We start from the raw sequence: 22,671 nt of genomic DNA, 5'->3' as shown, positions 1-22,671 counted from the left end.
ATTCTCTGAAATTCAGAATCTTATTGACCATTATATTCACATTTCTATCCAGCTCACCTCTCTCTACTTCAACTTACCTCTCACCCCCCATCCTTCTCTGTTCTTCCTTTCCATTCCATTCCCTTCCATTCTTCCCTTCCTTTAAATGTGTACACACACACACACACACACACACACACACACACATGAATATTTCTTCTTACTGGATCTCTTCTGCATTTTTGTATTTGCTGTTCTGCTTGTTTTCAGTTCCAGGAACAATATTGTCCCTCCTGGAATAAATTTATCACCTATAAACTCACCATTTCCTAACTGGCACCACTACCCTCTTACCCCTTTTTTCTCTGATTGGAGCACTGGAAGATGCAAAACCATTACCAATGTCTTCATTTATAGATGACAGGAAATGTATGCCTGCCAAAATGCCTGATTCTTAGTGGGTGCTTTATAATTGCTTATTAGATTGTATTGAATTGAATTATTACAGAACAGTGGAAAAAGCAGGGGTTATCTGTATAACTTCAGACTAGTCACTTAACTCACTTTCCTTTTTGGTAAAATCAGATGATTAGACTGGATGACCTCTGATGTCTTTTATCTTTAGATTCCCTATCTTATAACCCAAGAATGACTTGCTTCTGTTATCTGACATTCACTGAAAACTGATGCATTCCTGAAGACACAAAATCCCTTTACATGCTCTCATTTAAAAAAAAATGCATTATGGGTTATTTTTTTCCCTTATAAGCATTTCTGACTATTTACTATTCCTTCCCCTATTCAATTGCCCTGCTGCTATATCCAATACACAATAAGGAGGATTACTCAATCACTTGCTTCACTGGGCTAGGAGAAAGTGTTGACTTACTCCTGATTACCTATTACCATCATTCAGCAACCTGTCCTTTGAAGGAGGATATTTGAATATATCACCTCTGCTTGGATCCTGGTTGCTGAAAAACACAAATATACTGATCACTCTCCCTCCTCCCTCCCCCAGTTAAGTAATCGGTTAGCACTGGAGATAGGGGTATATTTTTTGCCTTCTTTGAATCCCTAGAATTTAGCACAGTGTCTGGCTCATCATAGACAATTAGTTCTTGTTGATTTATTGACATGGTTCACAATCTTCCTCTCTACTACCAAGTCTTGCTTCATAAATTCAGTAATCATGTTTCTGAGCCTACAAACATTCTAACTCCCGGTTAATATGCTTTCTTAATTCTTGTTACCTCTAACTATTGGTCACCCTTGATATTAGACCTAATCACCCCTTAAAACATTCTATCTTTAATGCTGGCAGTTTGTTGGTGCAGTGGGTAGTCTGGGTTTGGAGTTAGGAAGACTCATCCAGTTAAAATCTGCCTCAGCACTCATCAAAACCACCTGGTTCTGGTTAGGAACTAGAATAATGGATCAGTGGGTTAGGATAGGTTCAAAAGAAACCTCACTCTATGACTACAGCAGTCTACTGTTTGACAAACCCAAAGACATCAGCTTCCAGGGTAAGAACTCACTATTTGACAAAAGTTTTGGGAAAATTGGAAAACAGTATGACAAAAACTAAGCATAGACCCACATCTCACACCCTCCAAAATAAGATCAAAATGGGTAGAGGATTTAGACATAAAGGGTGACATCATAGATAAATTAATAGGCCTAGAAATGTTCTTATCTATCAGATCTATGGAAAGGGGATACAATTTGTGACTAAATAAGAATTAGAGTATAATATAAAATGCAAAATGAATGATTTTTATTATATTAAATTAAAAAGGGTTTGCACTAATAAAATCTATACTGCCAAAGAAACAATATTCATAACTAGGAGTTCTGATAAAGGTCTCATTTTCTAAAATACATAGAGAATTGCATCAAATTTATAAGGCTGCTAGTCATTCCCCAATTGATAAAAGGTCAAAGAATATGAATAGACAGTTTTCAAATGAAGAAATTAAAACTATATATAATCATATGAAAAAACACTCCAAATAACTATTGATTAGAGAAATGCAAATTAAAACAACTATGAAGTTTCACCTCACACTGATCAGATTGGCCAAGATGAGAAAAGGCGGAAAAGATCAATGTTGGAGAGGTTGTGGGAGGATTGGGACATTAATGCATTGCTGGTGGAGTTGTGAATGGATCCAACCATTCTGGGAGAACAATTTGGAACTGTGTCCAAAGAACAATAAAAATGTTCATTCCCTTTGATCCAACAATTCCAATTCTAGACCTAATATCCAGAAGAAATCATAAAAAATATGAAAATTCCCACATGGTCCAAAATATTCATAGCAGCACTGTTTGTTGTGGCAAGGAATTGGAAATTGAGAGGATGCCCATCAATTGGGTAATGGATAAGCAACTTATGGTACATGAATACTATAGAATATTATTCTTCTATAATAAACTATAAATGGTCGGACTCTAGAGCCTGGAATGAGTTACAGGATCTGATGCTGAGTGAAGAGAGCAGAACCAAGAGAGCAATGTGCACATTAAGAACAACATTGTGAGATGATAAACCTTGATGGAAACAGCTCCTCTCAGCAGTTCAGAGATAGCACAACCGTATTAGATCAACTATGGACAATATTTTTCCCATCTAGAGGAAGAAAAACAAACCAAAACAAAAACATTAAAAAACCTTTCAGAATCTGATGACCACCTTATAAAAATTTTCTCTTATGTATCTCTTTCCCTTAATCCTAATTCCTCACACCAAAAATGACATATATATATATATATATAAACATGTTTATCAAATACATACATATATATGTATATGTATATACAATGCTCACTTGACTGTTCATAACTGAGTGGAAGGGGGTGGGAAGGGAGGGTGGAAGGAAATTATGCAACTTAAAAATATACATAAGAGGCAGCTAGGTGGTGTTAGAGCACTGGCCCTGGAGTCAGGAGGACCTGAGTTCAAATCCAACCTCAGACACTCAATAATTACATAGCTGTGTGATCTTGGGAAAATTACTTAACCCCATTGCCTTAGAAAAACTAAATATACATATATGTACATATATATGCATGTATATAAAAACATATATGCATATATGAATAAAATTTTAAAATAAAAAAATATCCCTACCACTTTTTACTTCACCTCTTTTGTTGCTCAGGCAATATATTATTTTTAAGTGTTTGTCAAGATTTTTTTTGTTGTTGTTTCATTTTGTGTGTGTGTGTGTGTGTGTGTGTGTGTGTGTGTTCTGAATAAAAGGAAAAAAGGCATTAATAAAAAATCTGACCTCGGAAGCTTTTAGTTCTATCATCCTGAGCAAGTCATTTAACTCTGTCTTCTTCAGTTTCCTCATCTATACAATGAGCTAGAGAAGGAAATGGCAAACCTCTTCAATATCTTTGCCAAGAAAACCTCAAAAGGAGTCATGAAAAGTCAGACATAACTGAAAACAACTGAATAACAACAATGTCTAATCTTGATCTACGAAGTTCTCACTTCTAATAATAATAATTTCTTATCCTTGTACTTTTCCCAATGCCTCATTCTTCCTGAACTTGGTCTTTTATCTTCACCATAACCCCATCCCCACCCCTCTCCTATTTTCTGTTTATTTTCCCCATTGTTCTTTATTTACTTGATTCGGTCACAATTTTAGCTTTATAGTTACCTCTTTTAATAAGCCATTGTCTATCTTCCATCCTTGAATTGCTCGCTTTGACTTTCCACTGCTCATGGTTTCTTAATCTTCAATCTTTAATCACTTCCAAGATCTACCTTCTAATTTCCTACTCCTAAAACAAAATCTTTGGGAAGTCACAAAGCTTTGAGGATTGGATCAACAGGAAATGAATGTTATTGACTCTCAATTGGGTCTTCATTTCTTGTCTTGTAGTTTCATAGATTTAGAGCTACAAGGGAACTTTAGATGCCATTGTATCCAACCTCCTCATTTTACAATGAGGAAACATAGAGGTGGAAAGATTAAATGATTTGTTCTAGATCAAATGAGAAGAAATCATATGATATGGAATTTAAATCTAGATAATATGTCCATAGATATTATTGGACTTAAGTCAGGATCTGTTTGAATTCAGTTTCAGGCACTTTGTTGTAACCCTAGGTGTATATCACTTAAAGTTGACAAAAATGTGAGTTGAGTTGAATGATCAATGAGTTAACTATTGTCATTGTTTGGTCATGTCCTACTCTGTGATTCATGAACTACAGAGAATGCCAAGTCCTTCTATCTTCTACTCTCTTGAAGTCTCTCCAAGTTCATGTTCCTTTTCTCCATGATACTATCTATACATCTCATCCTCTGCTGTCCCTTTTCCTCTTGTCACCAACATTAATTTTTTTTCCAAGGAGACCTGAATTTTCATTATGTGGCTAATGCATTTAAGCTTCTGCTTCAGTAAACAGCCTGAATTAATTTAAATATTCACTAATTGAATCTTCTTGTTTTCTTAAAAGTCTTTTTCTTAAAAATCTTCTCCAGAACCAGAGTTTGAAAGTGAGAATATATATAGCCCTGTCATACTTCTTTTCGAATCTTAAACAAATCATATGTTTCAAGTTTGTTTCTAAATGTTGCTTCTTGGCCTGCATATAGATACTTTAGAAGAAAAGTAAAGTGATCTGGTACTCTCATCACTCTGAGGATTTAACCCATATTTTGTTGTGATCCACAAAATTTGGCAAAGGATTTTTTAAATTGCTATATATTTATTTTTTTATTTATATATTACTAAAATATACTTGCTTAAGAGTAAACATAATACCCCCTCCCCCACAAAATATAAACCCTCATGAGAAATAAAGTAAAACAAAGAGAAAAAATGTTTTTCAGTCTGTCTTCTGATAAAATCAGCTCTGTTGGGTAAATCACATTCTTTATCATAAGTTGATCATAGAAGTTACTTCCATATTTTCCCAGAGTTGCTGTTGCTGATTGAAATTCCCTCCTTCCATTCCTCCCCCACTACCATCTATTATATTTTCTCATTCCTTTCACTCTGTCCCTCTTCTAAAATGTGCTGTGGGGCAGCCAAGTGGTGCAGTGGACAGAGCACCAGTCCTTTGGGCCCCAAGCCCACATCCCACCCCGGAGACCCAGCAACCACCTGGACCCATGGTCCCAGACAGATCACCCAATCCCACCATCTTGCAAAAAGTAAAAAAAGAAAATGTGTTATACCTGACTATCCTCTCCTATGATCTAACCTCTCCTCTGTCACCTACATCCCCCTTCCCCTCCCACTGTCCCCGTTCTCTCCTTTTTCTTCTAGATGTCTATACCCCATTGAGTGTGTATGCTTTTTCCTCTCTGAGCCATTTCTGATGAGAATGAAAGTTCCCTCATTGCCCCTCACCTTCCCCCCTTCCATACCATTGCAAAAACTACATGAAATATCTTTTAGATGAAATATCTTAGCCTATTCTGTCTCTTACTCCCAGTACATTTCCCTTTCACTCATTTACTCCATTTTCACAATATATCTTCAAATTCATCTCTCTCCTGTGCCACATCTATAAAAGCTCATTCTACCTGCTTTACTAAATGAGAAGGTTCATATGAGTATTATCAGTATTATCTTTCCAAGTCCCTCATAATTTACCCTTCTCGTCTACTCTCTATGCTTCACCTGAGTCCTCTATTTGGAGCTCAAACTTTCTATTCAGATCTGGTCATTTCAACAGGAACATTTGAAATTCCCGTTTCATTGAAAGTCCATCTTTTCTGTTTTGCTGGGTAGTTGATTCTCAGTTGCATTCCAAGCTCTTTTGCCTTCTGGAATATTATATTCCAAACCCTATGGGCCCTTAACATAGTTGCTAAGTCCTATGTGATCCTGACTGCAGTTCCACAATATTTGAATTGTTTCATTCTGGCTGCTTTGTAATATTTTCTCTTTGATTTGGGAGTTCTGGAACTTGGCTATAATATACCTGGGGGTTATTTTGGGGGTCTCTTTAAATAGGAGATGGGTGGATTCTCTCAATTTCTATTTTGCCATCTATTTCTAGGATATTAGGGCAATTTTCCTGTAGAAATTCTTTAAAACTGAGGTCAAGGCTCTTTTCCTGATCATAACTCCCAATAATTTTTAAATTATCTTTCCTGGACCTGTTTTCCAGATCAGTTGTTTTTTTCTAATGAGATAATTTTTCATTCTTTAGCTCCATTCTACATCTGAAGGATTTATTTTCCTCAGAGAGCTTTCTTATCTCCTTTTCCATCTGGCCAATTCTGCTTTTTAAAACATTCTTCTCCTCAATAACTTTTTGAACTGTTTTATCCATTGTATCCATTTGACCTAAGCTGGTTTTTAACATGTAATTTTCTTCAGCATTTTTTTTAATTTCCTTGACTAAGCTGATGACTTCATTTTCATGTTTTACCTGCATCACTCTTATTTCTTTCCCCAATTTTTCTGCTGTCTCCCTTACTTGATTTTCAAAATCTTTTTTGAACTCTATCATAGCCTGAGTCCAATTTCTATTTTTCTTGAAGTCTTTAGATGCAGAAGCTTGAACTTTCTTATCTTCTGATTGTGTGGTTTGGTCTTCCATGGGACCACAGTAATTGTCTATGGTCAGGTTCCTTTTTTCTTCTGTTTACTCATTTTCCCCATCCCATTTTGGGGTGCTTCCTGAGCTTTTTAGTATTATTGGGACACTCCCCCCCCACAAGGACCTCAGTGTGTGAGACTCTGTTCTCCTGGTCCATTGAGCGTACCCCTCTGCCCCAAGGCTGTGAGGGAGGGTCCCTGCTCTATCGGGGGCCTAGATTGAGATCAGGGTCTGATGTGGTCAAAGCCCCAGAGTCTTGTTCCAGGGAACAGAGGACAGGCCTCAGCATTCTCCCTCCACTCCCTTACCTTCCATGGGCTGAACACTCAGGGAGTGGTTTCTGGGCAGCTCCATGGGCCTTCTTCTGTTTCCTGGGATCTGGGCTGTGCTGAATGCTGTGGCCATGCTGAGGGCCTGGGCTTCATGCTCACTCTGGCAGAGGTCTCCCTGTTGATCTTCTGAGTTGTGCTTGGTCCTCCCTGAGGTGCAGGTCATGAAACTGCTTCTGCTGCTGGGAACTGGTGCTCCCAGGTTACCTGGGGCTGTTCCCAGGAGGCTGCCACCCCTCCAACCCCAAGGACCAGAGTCTTTCCACTATTTTCCAGGTTCCTTGGGCTGGAGAATTGCCTTACTGGATCTTTCTATGGGTTCTGTCTCTTCATAATTTAGTTTGTCATAATTTTAAGGTTTTTGAAATATTTTGGAGTATCTAAGAGAGGCTCTTCTCCTGCCGCCGCAAAGGTTTTAATGTAGAAGTAGATTTTTTTTCCTGGAGCTCTTTTGTTTCCTCCATAATTCAGTGAAGATTGGCAATTTGGTCTCTAGTTCCTCTACCTCTTTGAAAACTAGATAGCACTTCTGGTATTTCTCAACTCACACATTGCTGAAGCCTAGCTTACAGAATCTTAGTCATAACCTTGTTGGAGCACAAAATGAGTGCAATTATGATAATTTGAACATTATTTGGCATTTCCTTCTATAGGACAGGATGTAAACTAATATTTTCCAAACTGGTAATCATTATTGAGTTTTCCAAATTTGTTGGTATGTTGAGTACAGTATTTTAATAGCAACACAGTTTAGAATTTTAAATAGCTCAGCTGGAATTTCATAACCTCCACTAGTCTTATTGTTAGCAATGCTTCCTAAGGCCCAATTGACATCATTCTCCAGTATGTTTAGCTCTAGATGAGTAACTATATCATCATGGTTATTGTTGATTTTAAGATCTTTCTTTTATAATTTTGTTTGTGTGTGTGTGTGTGTGTGTGTGTGTGTGTGTGTGTGTATTCTTGCCATCTCTTCCTAATCTCTTTAATTTCTATTAAGTCCCTGCCCTTTTTGTCTTTTATCACATCCATTTTTGCATGGAATGTTCCCTTGATATCATAATTTTCTCGAAGAGATCTCTGCCTTTCCCATTTTATTTTTTCTCTATCTCTTTACATTGCTCATTTAAGAAAATGTTCTTATCTTGCTGCCTCTGGAATTCTGCATTCACTTGCACATAATTTTCCCTTTCTCCTTTACCTTTCACTTTACTTCTTTCTTCAGTTATTTGTAAAACCTTATCAACATCCATCTTGCCTTCTTGTTCCTTTTTCTTTGGAATGTTTTTTTGCTGATTCCTTCTATACAGCATTGCAAACCTCTTTCCATATTTTTTCAGCCATTCTATCTACTACATATAATCACTTAGATCTATTCAACACCCCTATTTCATATTCCTAAGGGATATTACTTAAGTTAATACCTTGATATTCTGTGCTTTTCCTAATTTCTTCAGTTTAAGTTTGAATTTTGTAAGAAGCTCATCATCTGAGGCACAGTCAACTCCAAGTCTTATTTTTACTGACTGTATAGTGTTTATCCACTTTTGTCTGCAAAGTATATAATAAATTTGATTTCTATATTGCTCATTTAGTGATGCTATGTGGGAGATGCTTTTTTGCACTTTTCAAAAGGGTGATTGTTATGTCCAGGGAGTTTTTGTGACAAAATTCATTTAGTCTCTTCCCTACTTCATTTTCTATTTCTTTTCTTTTTTAGGTTTTTACAAGGCTAGGGGTTAAGTAGCTTGCCCAAGGCCACACAGCTAGGTAATTATTAAGTATCTGAGGCTAGATTTGAACTCAGGTACTCCTGACTCCAGGGCCAGTGCTCTATCCACTGTGCCACCTAGCCACCCCCGTTTTCTATTTCAAGGCTGAAGTTGCCTGCTATTCCAAGTATCTTTTGATTTTCTAAGACATCTTTTTTTTATTATTTCTAGAAGATATTGTAGGTCTTCATATAACTCCTTGATTTGACCTCTTCAACATCAGAAATTAGAGCAGAGACTTGAATTATTATGATGCTGAATGGTTTTCCTTGGATTTGAACTGATACCAATGTCATTTTTGAGATTATACTCCAGCCAAGCTTTTCTTACCCTTTAGTCAACCATGAGAGTTATTTATTTCTTCTAGGAGATTCTTCTGCACAGTTATCAATGTAATGATCACCTGAAATAAATTTGTCCAATTTCATTCATTTAAGTTCATTGATACCTGCTTAATATTTCCATCTCCTTGACAACATCCAGTTTACCTCGATTCATAACTGTTACATTATAGGTTTCTATGTAATGTTGATCCTTCTGACTTTTTTTTTGTCACCATACACATCCATAGCTGAACTTTCTTTCAGCTTTGACCCAGGTAATTCATTAGTACTGGAAGTAGTTATAGTTGTTTTCTATTCTTCCCCCAATAGCATTTTGGACAATGTCTGATCCAAGGGTCTGCTCTTCTAATGTCATATTCTTAATAATTTTAGTCCTTGTGGTTTTCTTGGAAAAAACACTGGAGCTGTTTGCCATTTCCTTCTCTAGTGAACCACCTTTTGTCACAACTCTCCACTATGATCTGTCCATCTTGGGGTAACTGTACTGTGTAGCAGTGCTTAATTGAGCTATTCAAACTCTGTACCATGAGAAGGCAGTGATGGAGATGGGAAGAAGAATCTCAGTCTCTAAGAGTAAGAACCAAACTCTCCTCACATAAAATAGCCTGTGAACTTCTCAAATATGTTCAAATGTGACCTAATGGAAATTAAGAACTTGCTGAATTGCTTGTTTTTTTATAAATCCAGTTCTTAGCAGAGTACCTAGTATATAGTAAGCAATGAAAAGTTATCCACTTTCTATCTCTCTATCAATATATCTGTCTTTGTTTCTATTCTACTATCTAGCCCATAATAGGTACTTAATCAAAAATTGCTAAATTGGATTAAATTGCCTTTACTTTCTGTATTAAAATCATGACCCTCTAATTTCCCTTTAGAAAGAATTTTCAGTAATTCTTCCTTGGAATGCTAGAACCCTATTTTCTATACTAATGTTATGAATGATTATATTTATATATATATATATATATATATGTATGTATGTATGTATAATAAACACAGGTACTTGCATGTAAATGTATATACACATGTGAATATAACAATTTAAGTTTTATGAAATGAAATGTTTGGGGTTTTCTTTTAGATGAAAGCTTTTCTCTTTGGCTATTGAGGCATCTTGTTATTGTCCATGTAGTCTTAAGTTTTAAGATTTGTAACTTCTTCACTGTTTGCAGTATTAGAATATGCTGGTTAGTAACCATATTTCTAAGAAATTATCTTATAACATGCAAGAAGCTTGATTTGGACATGTGGTATTCAGTGTAACTGAAATCCAAATCTAAAGGTGCAGTATGAACTTTATGATAGCAATATGTCCACAAAAGAAAAAAAAATGGGTGGGGAAAAACAAGCAATGGGGTGGGTAGAGGTAGTAGGGGAAGAAATTGCAAACATTCTACATGAGTGTCTTAAATTCATTCTGTTTCTCTATTTAGAGTCCCAACTATCCCATCTACATTCCTTACCAAGCATAATACAGCATAATCCTAAATGTTTAAAAAAAGAAGAAAAGGTATGTTGATGAGTTTAGCCTTAATGTAACATGTAAATGATTAAGGAAACTGAATAAAATCTCAGCTCAGAACATAGCGGACTCAGCGTGAGTCCACAAAGAGAGATTCAGCCAGAAATACTACCACACCCAAAAGTCTGAGCAAGAATTAAAAACAAAACACATACCAGGGAAGTGATATAATTTTTAAAACGTGCATCTTTTATTTTTTTCTTTCCTTTCCAGATTCAAAAGAAAATTTCTCTTTGCCCTCCTAAAGTAAAAAAGACAAATAAGCAGTAAAGATTTATTTTCTTTTTTCTTTCTTTTAAAAAATGGTAGTGCTCAAGTTTCAAGCACTACCAAGACTGTAAAGGAAAGCAAAAGAAGACTTCTCACTAAGAGTCCTCCTTATAATCTCTAAGGGTATATTCAAGGAAAATGTATTAACTGTATTGGTTTGGGAACTGGTTATATTTATATTATAGGTAATCTGTTTTATACAATGTTATTTTTAGTTCTGCAAGATCTCTGAAGTGTCTACAGATATCCAGAGAAATCTTGTATAATTCTAAGTAATAGTAATTACAATAATTCAATGAATATTTCTTATAATTATTTTTATCATTGTTATATGTTAGCTAGTTTATCTAAACAAAGTAATCAGAGGATTTCCTGCCTCCAAAAAGACTGGCAGTTAGTGTTTTGTATTCATTTGATTCTTTGGTTTTTCAATAAAAGATTCTAAACTAACTATGCCTCCAACACTGTGTAAAACAAAATAGTCTATAAGATATACTCTTGCCCTTGAGAATCTTATGCTCCATCTTCTCCCTGAGGGGGGAAATATATTTGCAAATCTAATAAAGAATAATTGATTTGGATACTTGATTATTGGCTATATTTGGTAGGAATTCATAAAGGAGGAAAATCAGCTTTAAGCAGAGTAGTTTACAAAAGATTTGTGAAGGAAATGGAATTGAATATGGATGTTGAAACATAAGTGGGATTTAGATAAATGAAGAGGAGAGTGAGGACACTATTGGCATTGTGATTTCCAGCTCTAAAGACTGAAGAATGAACAAGGGCATGTGTAGAGATAATCAGGAAAACTGAATATCTTCTTTTAGTTTTCAAAATGCTTTACAAATATATCTCACTACAATCCTGTAAAGTAGTTGCTATTATTATCTCAATTTTAGTGAGGAGAAAACTGAATCAGACCTAGCTTAAGTGACTTCCCCAGAACCACACAAATATTAAGTGTTTAGGGCCAGATTTGAACTTCCAGATTCCAGGTCCAATATTCCATCCCCCTGTACCACTTAGATCTCCTTGACAGATAGTAATATAAAATAAAGTTGGATCAACAGTATATTCTCAGATTATGAAAGATCTCAAAAACCAGGTACCAGAGATTGGAATAATTGTGATAGACTGTAATGAGTCAGTAAAAGTTTTTTGAACATGCTCAACTGCTTGAAGTAGAGCTTCAGAAAGTGTTCATGGCATTATTCCACCCTCTCTACTTCCAATCACCTATTTTTATATTACCATAGAGTGGATGCTTTATTTATTTTTGTTATCATCCTTATTCAATTCAAAGCCAACATAGGAACAGTTGGTACAGCCTTGATGCTGGACTCATGTGATGTCCTCTTCCTTCTAACTTGACATGATTTCATCAATATGGGAAATACCTGGTGAAGAACTTCTACCAGTGCAAATTAAAACTTTTTCTGTAATTTTGGGGGGAATTTGGGAAAGAGTGGATCTTCTTACCTCACCTAGGAAAACAAGTTTTAGAATTCAACCTGATCCCAGCACTAACTTCATGGAAGTTTTGATTTACTCTGTTTCCAACCTAGGCTAATTTGCCTCTCCTTAAACAGTCTAGTGGCTTTATCACTTTATCACTTTCTTGTGTCATTAGCATAGTCTAGAAGCGTTACCTAGAGATTCTTAACAAGTAAACTAAAACCTGGAGATGTTTCAAAGAAATATCTCCACAAGCATGCCCTGGTAACAAGATAGATAAAATACCATTTAGTTTTCAGCCAGCACTCCAATGCTTGTGCATACCCCCATTAGACCCACCAGTACATTATCCACTGGGCTAGTCCAATCTGTCCCCATTGCTCCCAAAATGAACCATGCTTGTTCAAAAAAAGCCCATGACACCTGCCTGTCCAGAAAGCCTGGGGATCCAACCATGGAACATCACTTTACATAAGGGCATCTAGATTAACAAGATCTAACTCTCTAGGCCCCTTCTGGCAACAGATGAACCTATATAACAACCACACACCCTTAATTGACACCCCCTTCTTGGGTAATTTCTCCTCTATCTTCATTATCATAGAACTGACTTTATTTTTATAACTCCACCAAGGCCTAGTGATTTGCCCCTCCACCCTCTAAAATCCTGTCTAGGCATAGGAAGGGAGAGGCCATGCCCTAATTGGAGTTGGGACTGTCTTGGGGGCAATTACCTAGGAAATGGATGAGAGACATGCACAGACATCTGAGAGACACACAGGAGGTGCCTGCCAGACACCTGAAGAAACAGGTCATGGACACAGGCAAAAAAAAACTTGACTCCCTAGCCAAAGGTCAGAACACTCTTGGGGTGATGGTTATGGACCAATACTCAGCCCTAGATTACCTGCTTCTAGACAAAGGGGTATTATATGCTCTCATGAACTTCTGTTGCATATGAATAAATAGATTACTCCTATAAAGTCCATGAAATCAGTGACAAGAAGAGGATCTGGGCAGCTAAGGTCAGTGACCTCAGAACCCAAATTTGTTTCATCTTCCCAGGCCCATAGAACAACCTGTTCTCTCAGACCCTCTCCAGTGATTTAGAAGCTTGACCCAGGGTTTCCCAAGTATCTTTTAATTTTTTATTTTTTCCTGTTGTGCATTTTGGGGATTAAAACAGTGTGGCATTACCTTTTTCATAGGACCTTCAAGGCCACTGAATGTGTCATTTTGTTAGGATAAGTCAGGTTAAGATTCTCCTTTTGTCTCCAGTGCACTGCTACTTTATAAAGTCTACTTACCAAAGGAGACTGCTCCATGGGTGGTCTTAGAGGCCAAGAGGTAGATTGTTATAAGATTAGACCTGGAGGTCTTGAGACCACCAAGACAGATTCTCTTTAGGGAGGCTGTAGATTATTGAATCTAGGCATGGAAAAATACTGACAATAATATTTTTAAGGTTAGTACAGCTGTGTGCCCAAAATAATATCTTTCCAAGTTAGCTTGTTTTTCTCTTTCTGCACCTGTGTACCCCCCAAAATCCCCTGTGCCCTGAACCCTGACATGCAAAGTAGCACCTCCAAGAAGCTATCTAAATCAGGGAATAAGCAACCTACCTCAGAAGAAACTTTAGAGCACACCTTTTCTTGCTGATTGAACCTTTGTCTGCTCCCCCATGAAATGCTACCTTTCTCCTCATTCCTGGTTATTGCAATTTTGATTTTCTATTAAGGATCAGATTAGCTGACACCTGATAGGAATATATTTTACCAAAGGAAAACTGAGCTCTCCCTTTCAGATGTTTCTAAAGAATCTTGGTTCTTTCTTTTGATCATAGCATAAGATCAAAGGGTCATATTCTTCCTTTTCCTGTATTTATTCATTTATATGTCATATCCCCCACCCTCTGCTTGATTGAAAACTGTTTGGGGGCAAATATTGTGTGCCACTTTTCATCTTTATAACCCTAGTTTCTGGCACAATGTTTCAATATAGAAGGTGATTTATAAGTTTGTTGCATTAAATGTAGTTATAAGAGAATCAACCATGTTGTCAGAATGGGAATCCTTCTGAAACTAAAGACCTGTAGAACTCACCATCTCTAAATATGCAGTAAACTGTAACTCTTGCCTACATGAATTCCAATCCTTCCGGTTACCTATTTTCAGGGATTAAAAAGCTCTCCCTCTTCCCCTTTACGACTCTGAAGAAACTTGGCCGCTAGCTTCATTTCTACCTACATCGCCAGCCAGATGTCTGTTGCACTCATAGACTGTGACCAGCTGCCACTGGAGCCAGAGGTGCCAGGGGGGTGTTTGAGTGAATTCAAATTTACTGGAAACGGAGACCTCTCCAGTGAATACTTAAGGGCGCTATTCAATGGAACAATGTGTGCATGATGAGCACAGAATAGAGCCCAGTATTAGTTCTGTTTTATAGATTGTTAAATTAAGGCACAGAATGGTAACTTTCACAAGGCAATGTAGTGAGCCAGGGGTAGAATTGAAAAGAGGAGCCAAGATTTCCCATGCAGTGTAGCTCAAAACCCAAGAGAAAGAAAATGTAGCTCTCCTCAGCATGCATTATCTCTCAGCGAGTTCGCAAACTGACAAGTATCAGTGGTGCGCATCACAGCAGCAACAGTGCCTTCTCTCATGACATACATCAGTGAGTGAGGCTCCAGGCACATGTCAATAAGGTGTCACTACACCTGACTCTGACTCAGGACCACTGAAGGGCACTCTGTGTAATTATTGGATGCCCCCCAAGGGCTGCTGAGTAGCTTAGAATTCATACCAATGGTCATATTCTGGAGAGTTATAAGGCAATGAGACATTCTTGGCAAAGGTATCTAACTTCAGAGGGTCATGAACTGTCTTTAATACGTCCCACTCACAGTCCCTTGGCCAGAGGGTCTTTGAGACTCATCACGGCTTCCATGATGATGCTGTGGGATATAACTAGCAGTTGGCACTGTCATAATTATCCTTTACTATTCAGGAAAAAGGGACATTTGTATGTGGCTGCCCTACTGCAAAAGAAGTTCAGTCCTGGTCAGTTGCCATCTGTTGGCTTCCTGAAGTCATTCAAAGGTCTTATCTGACCTGAGGTCTTCCTGAGAGCTGACATTAGGACATATAATGACTCATTCAAGACCATCATAGTACTATATAAACTAAAATATCGACATTTCTTCTAATAGAACAATCTGTCTATTAAACTTAATATATTCTGTGCCCTTTAAAATTCATTTGGGGGGAAGCTCTATGTCAAACAAGAGCACTGAATTCATAACCACAAGATATGGGCTCAAACACTGTCTCTTTTTATGACCTTGGGCAGAGCATTTGACAGGAGTTCTTTATCTACAAAACTAGGGTGTTATCTAAGTGATCTCTAAGATTCCCTTTTAGCTCTAAATCTTATTCTGTGATCCAACTTGGCCTGTTTCCTATGACTTTTTAAAAATTTTGTGTCCTTTCTGAAGTACAGTTCCAGATACCTGGGATTGGTCTTCCCATGCAAGGCCCAATGTCAAGATTTTCTGAGTTTCATCCTTTGGGCCCTGACCTAATAATGGGATGGAAGAAGAAGAGCCTGTTTTCAATAATGACAGAAGTCATGCCAAGGGCAGGGGGGATGGCACTGAAGGAAAAAGTTAAAAGAAGTTTATGGGTGGGAGCAAAAACCCTAATATCATTATGAGTTGCTCGTATCCTGCAGGTCGAAGACAAATTTTCCTATTCCTCCTTGAGAAGACAGGGAGTCTAATGGGGGTACTGACATTTCTGAATTTGTTCATGTGCTTCTGTGAGTCTGTTGTATCCTGTACAGTTTCCATGGAGAGCAAAATAATGTTCCATAACTAATTATTGATATCATGCATTGAGTACCTATAAGGAATTAGAAATCCTTTTACTCACAGACAGGGCAAGCTATAGATAATCATTATTTTAGATATTTTGAAAATTTTCTTTAAATAAAAATATTTTAGCTATTTCAATACAGTAAAACTTGTTGGGGCATAAATCAAAAAAGAGAAACTGATCCCTTTTATACAGCCCGGAGGATTAGACTTGAAACTCTGAATCCTAAATTCCAGATCAAATTCTATTCCATTTTATTTTCAGACAGAAGAAAAAAAAAGAGAAGAAAGTGGTTTTACTGAAATATACTTAAAATAAATTATTTTATTCTGAACAATCTCCATACCCAGTAGATTATAAACAACATGAAGGTAGGAAGTGTTTCTTTTTGCTATTGTTGTTTTCTTTTAATCCCAGTATAGGTATTTGTTGTACCTATGTTTCAGACCTAACTTTCAACAACTGAATTACATAGTAAAAACAGTCACTGTCCAATCAAGTATTTCCTCATAAGTCTGCATTAATCAATATGTCTCACCCAAGTTCTATTATGAAGGAAAATCATGATGTCATTGTAAATTAAGTTAGCTTCTCCTTCAGAAAAAACTAAAAATAAAACCAGCAAATCTTTAACAACCCTGAAGGCACCAGTGTATCTAAGGGCAGCATCACTATAGTCACCCAGAAATTACTTATTCAAAGAAGGATGAGTTATAGTTGCTATGTGGACCTTAACTCTGAATATACTGATAGTGTATGATTAAAAAGTCCCTCTGGTCTATTGCCACATGACTACATAGACCGGCTGGTGGGAGAAGATAAGAATAAAGATTTATCTCCATGTGTGGGTAAAAGCATACCCATTGGGTACTTGTTCAGTGTGCTTCGATACTACAGAGATAGGACCTTTGGAAAAAGATTGCTATCTCTGTGATCGCACTGTATTAACACTGGGTTATTGTCGGAGATGGTTTACATTTGTTCTTTAAGCACTACAGAAGATCAATTGAACTTGAATTCTACTACCTGCCATTCAGATTTGGAAATGAGAGCTGAATACAGCAGTGTTCCAAGTTTTGTTAAAGACAGCTTTGCATTCTACATGGAATCAACACATGAATCTTCCTAAATTATGACTTTCATCATATCAGCTTCAAAAGCAAACATTCAAGGACTGTCCACAGTCATAGGGAACACAGTTCAAATCTGTCAGAATGACTTTCAAGATCCTAGAGTATCCAAACTTGCCTTATCTATTCAACATTATCTCCAACCACTCACCATCTGGAGCAGTTAGTTTGGTCTCCTCTATGAATCTTGAATATGATATGCTTAATCCATTGCTTCATCTTTTCTTTCCTGTCACTCATACCTAGAATGTCCTTGACATTCTTGATGTTCAAACTTAAGCTCCCCTTCATCCATAGAGCCTTCTCTATTATATCTCATAATAATCAGTCTCTTCTCCAAAACTTTTTAGCACTCCCTGCCTGTATAATTAATTCATTTTGATTCTTAAGCACATACTATCTGGTATTATTACTTAATCGCTTTGTTTATTCATTCATTAATTTAGTCATTTGTTTTTTGTTTATATTGTTAGTGAGAGGTAATTGGGATTAAGTGACTTAACCAGGGTCACACAGCTAATAAATAGCTGAGGTCAGATTTTATTTGGTTTTTTTTGCAAGGCAAATGGGGTTAAGTGACTTGCCCAAGGTCACAAAGGTAATCATTAAGTGTCTGAGACTGGATTTGAACTCAGGTCCTTCTGACTCCAGGGCCAGTGCTCTACCCACTGTGCCACCTAGCTGCCCCTGAGGTCAGATTTTTAACTCAGGTTCTCTTGACTACAGAACAGGTATTTCCTGACTCCAGGGCAAGTGCTTGCTTTCTTTAATTTGTTTATGTCTTATAAAGCAGACCTAGATAGTAAGCCCCTAACAGGCAAGGCTCATACTTTAGAACCCCTATTAATACACTAGGTTCACAGTAAGTGCTTAATAAATATTTTTGAATGGCATTAAGTTAGCCTATTTCTAAAATACAACTGGATGTTTGCCAGCCCTACAGTTCATCCCATCAAACCAAACCACGAGGAAGAGAAGAGGGCTTTGGAGATCTCTCCCAGTTTCTTAGGTTAGAATTGGGGCAGTCATGCGAGGCCTGAAAATTATGGCAGGTTCAAGAAAAAGTTCAGATATGCCCCCAGTTGAGTAGACCTCCGCATTTAGGTCAAAGACTGGCATTCATTATACATTAGTTCTATCAAAAATATGGACTCAAATGCCCAAGATAATAAAAGTGTCATTAGTGTTAAAAATAATTTCCATATAATTTTAAGCTTCAAACATCTTGCTGTTTTCTTTGTTTTATGCATCTCATTCTAGTTGATATATATGCATCAATATCTATAAACATACATATACATATCTTTTCTATACTCTGAGAGATAAAATGATAAAATTCCCCATAAGATTTTCACATCCCTAAATTTAACAGAGCCAAAAGGATATAAACATTGCTCATGTTGGCCTAATGGGAGCAACATTTATAATTTTAAATAAACTCTTCCCTGCCATGGTACATCTACCTCCAAAAATGGGTCAAAATTAACTGACAAAACTTCACAACTATGCATATCAGACATCCAAAGTTAGCACAGACGGTTGTAAGATACTAATTCATTTTTCTGGGGGAGAGATGCAGCTGACCTATAATTTCAGCACTGTATGAAATTCCTGAGCAACAGGGTGATGCTATAGTACAGAACAGTGGGCCTGTAGCCAGGAAGACTCATCTTCCTGAGTTCAAATCTGGTTTCAGATACTTATAACTGGGTGATCCTGGTCAAGTCATTTAACTTTTTCTGCTTCAGTTTCTTCATCTGTAAAATGAACTGGAGAAGAAAATGACAAACCACTCCAGTATTTCTGCCAAGAAAACCCCAAATGAGAACATGAAGAGTTAGATATAATTAAACAACAGCAACAAGAAAGCCCCTTGAAAGCAGGGCCTATCTTTTTTTAATTATGCTCCCAGGTTAAAATCTGATGTCTAAATCAAAATAAACATTTAATAAATGTTTACTAGTTTAAATTGAATTGGAGTTTTGTTTGAAAAACTTGTCTTGAAAAACTTAAGAAAATTAAGAAATCTCCCTCAGGAAGAGAGTTTAGGGGTCTGTGATTTGGGCTGCTCCTTGTGTCTAAAATTTTAAAAATTGTTATGACAAACTTTCTTTTCAGGGTATATATTATGATATTGTCTTGTCTCAAGAGGACCTTGTCTCAGTGTGTCAACATTATTTTAAAAGTGAAGAAACAGTATCTCAGAGATTATTTGCCATAAGCCACATAGTATGTATAGTAAAAAAAAAAATCTTATTTGAATAAGTAGAACTCATTGATACCATTAGATTGTAAACTATTTAAGTAAAGGGACTGTCTTCTTTTTCTTTAGATTTCCTCTATCACCTAGCACATTACATTGAATGTAGTAGGTATTTTATAAATGTTTATAAATATTTAAGCAAATTAAAACTTCAGTAAATAAATCATGAACACAACTGGATGAAGGCCAAATCTTCCTGGAGTCTTCCTGAATCTAGGCCTATCTCTCTACCTACTGTACCTCCTAGTTTGGAGCTGGAAAGAACAGGATGTTCAGAATCATCTAGTATTGTTTTCTAAATAAAACAAACAAACAAACAAATAAACAAATTGGAACCTAGATAAGTAAGTTTATTTCCCCTAGATCTAGTTCTTAGTCTTTGTGCTAATAATTAAGAAAGAAAGATATGATCTAATGCAAGCTTCTTGCTTGTGCATTTTTATGTGCAAGATGACTATTAATCTGATACAATATATCTGTTTTATATGTGATTTATTTTTTTGCACAGGGGCATTCAGAGAGACATTGTCTATTCTCTTCTACATCCAGGAACCTGTGTCACTAGAATTCATTTTTGGCAAAGAAATGAAATTCCACTCAATAAAAAAAAACTTGGGGGGGGGGAGAGTAGAAAGAAAAAAAAATACAGAGAGTCAGAGACAGACAGAGACAGAGACAGAGTTAGAGCCAGACAGACAGACAAAACATATAGGAATTGTTTTTTTTTTTTTTTATGAGAATTTTTGAGCTTATAACTAGCTGGAGAAATTTCTAGCACAGTGGCAAACACATGAAACTACCAAAATATTCTCTATAATCCTTAATGACTTTAAAGATTCAAGAAACTTGGTCTAGGTTTATGCTACCACTCAAGAGTAATAAATGAGCCAAATAGTGTTTCTCTGTCCACCAATAAGAAAAGAGAAAAGAAATCATGGCCCTTAACAGAGTATCCTTAAATTCTGGTCACCCTAGCTATTCAGCTTAGATAATAGGATGCTAGGCATGTTCCTTCTTTCTATGCCTGCTTCTCAGCAAATTGCCTTTAAGGGTTAGAGATTTAGGTATTTTTTTTTCCATTCTACATTATGAGGGTCAGGGAGATACGTTCCTTTTTTTTTTCTAAAGGGCAAGTCAGTTTTAAATAAAGGAGGGTTTGCCCTATTAAACAGCACAAAGTGATTAACTTTATCAAAGCAATTATTATGACTTACTGGAATTGAGTGTGTGAATATGTATACGTATATTCATATACATGTATATATATATATATACACACATTATATATATATGTATACATGTATATAGCCAAGCTCTGTGGTTGTATCTGTGTGTAGACAAGTCCAGTCAAGCAAACAATTTTCTATTATTTGGGGGGATGGCTAATTCTAGTTCCTGACTGGTATAAAAAAAGATATCATTTTTCTTAGATTTGTGGCAGTTGCTATAAGAAAATTCTTCTTATAAGAACTTATCCCCATCCCTGAAATCTGAAGTGGCCCACCTATAGCCCGCTTTTTCAATTACCTTTACCTGGAGTTTGATTTCGTTCACAAATTGTCTTCCTCTCCCTCAAGGTCAGATGGAAGACAAAATCAGATAGAATTGGGCAGCTGGTTTATTTCTGGTCTCATTTGAGCCTAATACCATGATTTCCCACCCCCTTTTTCTTCTCTATTCTCATGCTTATTTCCCACTCACTAATGATTGCTTGATTCTTAATCTGCTGCCTGTATTTTTGAATCTCTTGCCATTTCTATATATTTTTGTTTTACATATATACATACACACACACACATATATATATATATGTATATATATATATACATATATATATGTATATATATATATATATTTCCCTCCAAGAAACTCAATTTTTTTCCTCACTCTTTCTATACACGCCCTCTTGGAATGATCCACTCAGTATTGCTTCTGTGTCCAAATCTATCCTAAATAACTAATGCCACAAACAGGATTCAAACTCAGGTCCTTAATTCTCTTTCTGCTATACTACACTGACTCTCTGACCTTTCCTCCAGAGTAACCTTTCATCTACTGTCTACTCTCCTTATCTTGTGTGTTTTGATTTATGTATGTATTAACTGTTCTATTATAAAGTAAGTTCCTAGAAGGCAGGGACTGTTTTTGCTTGTCTTCATTGCTCTAGTGTTTATCACAATGACATTTCATAGTATCACAGAAATTGCTAAACAGATGTTTGCTAATGTATTGATTGATTCTTCTAGACTTTACTACAGTTTCTCTGATTTCCACTATCTTCTATGAGTGATTCATTTTTTTTTTTTTTGCCTACTGCCCGAAGCCCCATCTGTTTGCAGAGTCTGGTCTCAGTCATGAAGTTGAACCAAAGGTTTTGCACACAAAGGGAAACCTGTCTCCGATGAACTCACTCCAAGTAGGAATATATATTTCCAGTATGTTCTAGTTGTGTGCATAATACATACATACTATGAAACTGCTTTCTAAAAAGAATCTGAATGTTTCTTCATTCTTATCTAGGCCTAATGTCAGTCAAGAATTCAAGTATTAAAAAAATGATATCCAGACAAGGGATAAGCCTTAGGCAAAATGTTCTGAAATAGGCAAAAGCTGAAGCCTCCCTGCCCATTTTAGAAGCCCATACACAAGCAATCACCCAAGGGCCCCATCTTCCTGAATATGAGATTCCTGGTCTTTTATTATCTTCATGGTTCACCCCACACACATATACTTGTGTCTCATCTTTGACATAATCCATATATATCAAGGTCCACTGGAGGTTCCCTGCCTTGTAACTCAACAACAGGCTTTCTGTATAACAAAATAAATTTAGAGAGTCTGAAAATTAAAAGTTTGCTAATGTTAGAAGACTAGGAGAGACCCTAAAGTCTTATTTCTTTTCTCAGGTAACAAACATTTTACAGGGCTTTTCTGAGAATATAGATCCTAATTTTGTTGTTTAGCTCTGTGGAGAAAGTTCACATGTATTTTAATAATAGGAATTCCTGACTGATTAAGATGGGAGAATTATGTCAAGTTTTATTGACTTGCAAGAAAATATGTTTTGGTAGCCAAGGCTTTGTAGACCTTTAAACTACATTGAATGTAAAGTGACCTGTTAGATAGTGAGATGGCATATAAATGAATGACTG

General features: G+C 36.4%; 1 long non-coding RNA gene across 11 annotated transcripts in view; it reads left to right on the top strand.

Moving 5' to 3' along the window:
• LOC141502840 (uncharacterized) overlaps positions 1-22,671 on the top strand; it is a 368,212-nt gene that overhangs the window by 185,594 nt on the left and 159,947 nt on the right. The window lies entirely within an intron of this gene.

The sequence above is a fragment of the Macrotis lagotis genome, chromosome X (assembly GCF_037893015.1).
Source record: "Macrotis lagotis isolate mMagLag1 chromosome X, bilby.v1.9.chrom.fasta, whole genome shotgun sequence".
Classification (NCBI taxonomy): Eukaryota; Metazoa; Chordata; class Mammalia; order Peramelemorphia; family Peramelidae; genus Macrotis; species Macrotis lagotis.
This window is presented reverse-complemented; position numbering and strand designations above follow the sequence as displayed.